The sequence below is a fragment of the Petromyzon marinus genome, unplaced genomic scaffold (genome assembly GCF_048934315.1).
Source record: "Petromyzon marinus isolate PM22_M1 ecotype Great Lakes invasive population unplaced genomic scaffold, UKy_Petmar_22M1.pri1.0 PM_Scaffold_19, whole genome shotgun sequence".
NCBI classification, from domain to species: Eukaryota; Metazoa; Chordata; class Hyperoartia; order Petromyzontiformes; family Petromyzontidae; genus Petromyzon; species Petromyzon marinus.
This window is the reverse complement of record NW_027423157.1, coordinates 804,536-811,075: the sequence shown is the minus strand read 5'-3', so window position 1 is coordinate 811,075 and position 6,540 is coordinate 804,536.

Below are 6,540 nucleotides of genomic sequence, written 5' to 3'. Positions count from 1 at the left end.
GTGAGATGGTGGTTTGAGTGAGTTGGTGGTTTGAGTGAGTTGGTGGTTTGAGTGAGATGGTGGTGGTTTGAGTGAGATGGTGGTTTGAGTGAGTTGGTGGTTTGAGTGAGATGGTGGTGGTTTGAGTGAGTTGGTGGTTTGAGTGAGATGGTGCTTTGAGTGAGTTGGTGGTTTGAGTGAGATGGTGATTTGAGTGAGTTGGTGGTTTGAGTGAGTTTGTGGTTTGAGTGAGATGGTGGTGGTTTGAGTGAGATGGTGGTTTGAGTGAGTTGGTAGTTTGAGTGAGTTGGTGGTTTGAGTGGGTTGGTGGTTTGAGTGAGATGGTGGTTTGAGTGAGATGGTGGTTTGAGTGAGATGGTGGTTTGAGTGAGTTGGTGGTTTGAGTGAGTTGGTGGTTTGAGTGAGATGGTGGTTGAGTGAGATGGTGGATGAGTGAGATGGTGGTTGAGTGAGATGGTGGTTTGAGTGAGATGGTGGTTTGAGTGAGATGGTGGTTTGAGTGAGTTGGTGGTTTGAGTGAGTTGGTGGTTTGAGTGAGATGGTGGTTTGAGTGAGTTGGTGGTTTGAGTGAGTTGGTGGTTGAGTGATTTGGTTGTTTGAGTGAGATGGTGGTTTGAGTGAGTTGGTGGTTTGAGTGAGTTGGTGGTTTGAGTGAGATGGTGGTTTGAGTGAGTTGGTGGTTTGAGTGAGTTGGTGGTTTGAGTGAGATGGTGGTTTTAGTGAGTTGGTGGTTTGAGTGAGTTGGTGGTTTGAGTGAGATGGTGGTTTGAGTGAGTTGGTTGTTTGAGTGAGTTGATGGTTTGAGTGAGTTGATGGTTTGAGTGAGTTGGTGGTTTGAGTTAGTTGGTGGTTTGAGTGAGATGGTGGTTTGAGTGAGATGGTGGTTTGAGTGAGATGGTGGTTTGAGTGAGTTGATGGTTTGAGTGAGTTGGTGGTTTGAGTGAGTTGGTGGTTTGAGTGAGTTGGCGGTTTGAGTGAGTTGGTGGTTTGAGTGAGATGGTGGTTTGAGTGAGATGGTGGTTTGAGTGAGTTGGTGGTTTGAGTGAGTTGGTGGTCTGAGTGAGTTGATGGTTGAGTGAGTTGGTGGTTTCAGTGAGTTGATGGTTGAGTGAGTTGGTGGTTTGAGTGAGATGGTGATTTGAGTGAGATGGTGGTTTGAGTGAGATGGTGGTTTGAGTGAGTTGGTGGTTTGAGTGGGTTAATGCTTGAGTGAGTTGGTGGTTTCAGTGAGTTGATGGTTGAGTGAGTTGGTGGTTTGAGTGAGATGGTGGTTTGAGTGAGTTGGTGGTTTCAGTGAGTTGATGGTTGAGTGAGATGGTTTGAGTGAGTTGGTGGTTTGAGTGAGTTGGTGGTTTGAGTGAGATGATGGGTTGAGTGAGTTGATGGTTGAGTGAGTTGGTGGTTTGAGTGAGAGTGAGTTGGTGGTTTGAGTGAGATTGAGTTGGTGGTTGAGTGCGTGAACGGGTGAGTTTGTGAGCATAAGATGTCCTAAATTATTCATACATAGTGATGCTTATACACCTCACCTGGCTGTTTGTACTGGTTGGCAAGGTAAAAATTGTAAATTTAAGAAAATTGCGCCACTGTTTCAAACGCTGCGATGGGAAAACGAACCAGTAACTTCTGGATTGCAAGGTCAGAGTGCAAACCGCCCGTTACTTCAGGGTAGCGTTTCTCATAACCGCCACTGATTTTTTTATTGTTCACCTCTGCTTGCGAGCACACTGTACACTTAACTAACTCTGCAGATGTAAAACCCAGAGTGTGTGCCCACTCATGCACCTCTTACCTCTTGTTGACACCACATGCATGATGCACGAGTACTGTCTGGGTTTTTTGGGCCGGGGAGAAGGGGAGCCCCATGGGGTGGACTCCGGAGGGTTGTAGCCTGGAATCTGTGACAGCGGACACACAAGATGGCACAAACGTACAACAAAGAAGATCACCCAAATAAGCCTTAACAGACTGTGCTGCTGTTAGGCGGCATGGCCCACGAGGAGGTGGGTGGCCAGCACCACGCGCATGCAGCCACCGCTGTCTCCCCAGTGCTCATGTCTACACACTGCACCAGGTACTCATTTAAGACAGAGTTTACCTAGGATAGGCACAACACCGGTTCAGAAAAGGCAGACTGTCTGCCTCAGCAGCTCTCCCCTTCTCTTTTTTTCTTCCTGATGATGAAGGCTTGTGCTGCGATCGAAACGTCGTAGTTTTTGTTATTTTTGGTTATTTCATTTGAACCTATCTACGTGACGTTACCGAAAGACCCAAAGAATATGTCTTCCTGCAGTCACAAAAGCTTTAAGTCAAGATTTATGATTACATTTGTTTATTGTGCAAAAACTCAAGACTTAAATTTTGATTTAAAGCTTTCGTGACTGCAGTAATTCATATTCTGATGATGACCGTTTGAGTTATGGTCGAAACGTCGTGAGAATTTTTTATTGTTTTATATATATTTTGTTATTTTGTTGTTTCTCTTCAACGTGACTTTACCGAAAAAACTAAGAATATAACTCAAGACTTCTTCATGAGGGTCCTGCGAAGTTTTTGCAGTCACTGTGTAGTACCAATTGAGTAATTTGCAGGTAATTTTTCAGTATTGGGATGTTTTGCCCAATGGCAGACTGGTTGTATTGGGTATTTTTTTTTTTACTATGGGAGGAAACTCGAGAACGCGGAGGAGACCCAGAAGAGGGGGAGAACATACAATCTTCACACACTCACATTCACGCTAACTCACTCGCTCACACACTCACTAAAACACTCCATTGCACTTACACACTCTGACGAACAGGGGGAGAGAAGATGCTAACTCCACGCCGAAACGCGCCCGAGTCGGGAATCAAACCCAGCTTTCTTGCTGCAAGGCGCAAGGGTTACTTACCAATGTGCCACCATGCCGCCCATGGCGATTCGTAAAGTACATCAATACCAGTTTCCATGGACTGGGGGCAGCTGCCCCTGTGCAGCCACAGCCTTGCAAGCGGGCTTTACCCTGCCAAGTGGGTTTGTGATGTTATTAGGCAGCTCCCTGATGGAATAATTCGCGAGTAAATTTATCAAATTTGGATAATTACACCACACAACACTTGGCCGACTCTCTTTTTCGAATCATGTACGTGTTCGCTCTAGCAGTGTCTACTGCGAAGTAGACCGTGGAATTAACCAGAGCGACCACCGACTTGATTTCAGTGTTAAATATTATAGACGATACATTATACACCTCATACAACTTAAAAAATGACAATACTGCACGTATATACATCACTCCATTCAGAGTCTTCGAGATTGGATTGGTAAGCACGATACAGTAAATACCGTTACATTTTACAGTAGGATATTTTTTGTGTGTATTTGTATGTAGTGAATATCCGGCATTGTTAAAAAATTCGGCGTCCCCTTCCCCCCCCCCGAAACCGCCGAATAATCGATGATCTACTATAGATACTCTATAGTTAGGGCATTTCTGAGTCGTCCGGGCTTCCTTGTGCGCCGCAGGCTGGGACGCGTCGTCGTCGGAGAGAGAAGCGATCGTGAGCGACTCTACTCCATCCGGGGTGGACAACCTTCCTCGCTCACAAGAACATGAGTCGTGAGAGGAGTGACTCAGCAGTCAGCCTTTCTCCTGGGTTAAACGAGTGGTGGAACAATGATAATACGTGATGATTTTAACGTGTCTCTCTGTCTCTCGGTATGTGTCTCCATGCCTGTCTGTCTCTATCCCTACAGGGCCTTGACCATCTTTAAGAACCTCTGGAAATTCACCTCTGTGTTTCAATTTGACCATGTGTGACTGCACGTGTTTAACTGTCTTGATTTGAAGCCCTCGTCGAGGAGGCCGCTCTCCGATCTTAAATTTACATGCTAATTTCTCACATTAACATCACTAGCCCCGCCCACTTCTTTATGACCCTTGGGCTACACCCATTTCAAACCTTTTAAAACAGTCTGCCTCAGCAGTAGATCATGCTTTCCCACCTGATGAGGGACGCTTGTGTAGCACCCGAAACGTCGTGATTTATTTTATTTTATACCTACGTTACTTTACCGAAAGAACGAAAGAGTATGTTTCACTGTGTCTCTGTGACTGTGCGTGATAACTGTGTCTTTGTATGTGACTGTGTCTGTGGTGCACGTCTTTGTTGCCCTTAATATGTCTGTCTGGGTGGCGAGTGGTCGCTCAGTGGTTAGTTCACTGCGCTACGAACCCAACGGCCAGAGTTCGATTCCCGCTCACGGCCAACACCAGTGACAATTATCTGAACCGGTCTTGGGCCTCCCCAGGTGGACTCAGTCTCAAATGAGTACCTGGTGTGGTGTGTAAACATCTACACTGGGGAGACAAAGGCGGCCGGGCGTGGTGCTGGGCACCCACCCCGTCGTGTACCGTGGCCGACCTTCACAGAAGTTGCCCCAAGTTTGTTGAAGGCCACACAGGGAATTTTTTTCTTTTTTTGTGTATCCACCGCGACCTGGCTGCGAGGAATTTGCTGGTAACGCATGGACACATCGCCAAGCTTTGCGACTTTGGGCTGGCACGGGACGTCCAGGCTGACCCCAACTACATGGTGAAGGGCAATGTGAGTCCTTAACCTTACTTAGCATCATCATCTTTATATTCTTAGTTATTTCGGTAAAGTCACGTTGAAGGGAAACGGTCGTTTGTGTTATGGTCGAAACGTCGTGAGAATCTTTTATTGTTTCATATATATTTTATTATTTTGTTGTTTCCCTTCAACGTGACTTTACCGAAAGAACTAAGAATATGAATTACTGCAGTCACGAAAGCTTTAAATCAGCATCATTATCCGTTTCGCCAATGTCATCACCATCATCGGGATAGAAGGCCCATCACTTTAATTGTACTCAATGTTTTTATCTTATTTTGCACAGCCCCTAAGAAAAAAAGAGGGGGGGTGCTGCCACACACAGTGGTGCAATGGCTCTCCCACCCTGGACTTGCAATCCAGAGGTCGGTAATTGGATTCAATCTCTCTGCTCTGCCGACAGTTTAAAATATGGGGCAATTTCACAAATCGCCTTCCTCCTCCCCCCCCCCTCCACCATGTGGTACACGAGGTAACTGGCCCAGAATAACAACCTGTGGTGGTGACCACCAGGCTAACTACACTAATTACAACATGACTAGCTACGACAGACCGGGACCACAGCTCGGGTCCCAGTCCATGTGTTGGATACTCGGAAGAACGTAGACGTAGACAAAGGTTTCTTCAAGATGAACAACACCGGTCCCTCTGGGGGACCCGGCTTATATCCTCTGCGGCGTGGCTGGCCCCGCCCTTAGCCACGACCACCTTCTAGAATCCTCCAGCAGGATCTACCCTGACACGTCACCACCCCTAGCCCCCACTTGGGGCCCCTTTGTAGAATTAACCGGTCACGTGTCCTCTCGGGTCAACCAGAGTGCCCTGGCCTTTATTAACCCCTTTCCTACGGCCGGCACTCCCACACCCTATCCTGTAGGGCTGGCACTGCACGCCAAGCGTGATGCCATCCAGCGTGATCATCAGCGCTGACCGAGCCCCTCTAGGGCCGGTACTACACCCGCACCATAGTGGTATCCGCGATGTCAATACACCGCAGGCCGTGCCTCTCTAGGCCCGGCACTACACAGTGACATCCCGTGATGTCACTACACATTTAACCCTTCAGGGTAGTGGAGGGCTAGATGACGCTAATTTGGCCAGATGAATATGTGGCCTCACGCAAAAAACATATGACGAATCGCGAAGCATCGCCCTGAACTGAATTTACTGAACCTATTGTTGTTGTGCTTGTGGCCATGCGGTTATGTCCATTAGGTGCCTCTGCCTGTAAAGTGGATGTCTCCAGAAAGCATGTTCCATGGGCTCTACAAGGTGGAGAGGGACGTGTGGTCATACGGCGTGCTACTGTGAGAAATCTTATATTTTGCTGAGACAAACTTTCACTTGCCACAAACATTCGGGGCCCTAAGTACAGAACATGCTCACAACAGACAACGATTTCAGTCTTAGTTTACACTAATATTTTTAATTGCATAAAGTTGTTGCGTGCTTGGGCTCCAGATGCCGAAATTACCTTTTAAAAAACGGCTACCAGTCTCATCAGATCTCAGAAGCTAAGCTTGCAGAGCCTAGCCCTGATGGTAACCCGGGGATACAAATTAATGTGGAGAAACAAATGTTTGCTTGTGACGACCAAGACAACCCCTGTCCTCGCAAGGACAGGCCTCACTGATTCCGAAGACTTTTATTTTCAGGAGGGTCCTTCCGAGTTTTTTGCAGGAGTAGGGAGGCGATGTTGCTGCTGTGCAGTGCCGGAGAGTAAGCTCATGTAGCCGGTCCACCCTGTCCTCTCTCCTACCATCGGGACAGGACGGTCACAATAGCGATCAGAAACACCCTCTACGTCACAACACCGCCAGTCAATTTCTCAATCCGGAGGTCAGCTCAAATCTGTATTGTGGGCGTTCCCTTGTACTCTACTGTGTACGTGGGGCTCTGGGTCCAACCCCTGATCACCATTGCATTCACT